Below are 307 nucleotides of genomic sequence, written 5' to 3'. Positions count from 1 at the left end.
CAGCTGTTTCTGTCTGATGGACTGAAGCCCAGATCCATAAATATAGATTCATTCTCTTTCATCAGTCAGGAGTTGTCATGAAGAACGAGCTGATGAATCTACAGTTACATCATCATCATCAGAACTAAATACTATAGTCTATACATTCATGTTGTTTGACTAAATCCTCCCATTGTGGAAAGACCCAAACATGAATTTTATCTACTTAACAAACATATAAAATGTCAGGAAACTATAAACTTATGTGTGAATATAATTTATTCTCTCTTTTCTTTCATGTTTTCTCATTTTAACATTTTAATCCTGT

Source organism: Seriola lalandi, unplaced genomic scaffold (genome assembly GCF_002814215.2).
Source record: "Seriola lalandi dorsalis isolate HSWRI2012SDOR001 ecotype SW California unplaced genomic scaffold, Sedor1 jcf7180002054950, whole genome shotgun sequence".
Lineage (NCBI taxonomy): Eukaryota > Metazoa > Chordata > Actinopteri > Carangiformes > Carangidae > Seriola > Seriola lalandi.
Note: the sequence above shows the minus strand (reverse complement) of the source record.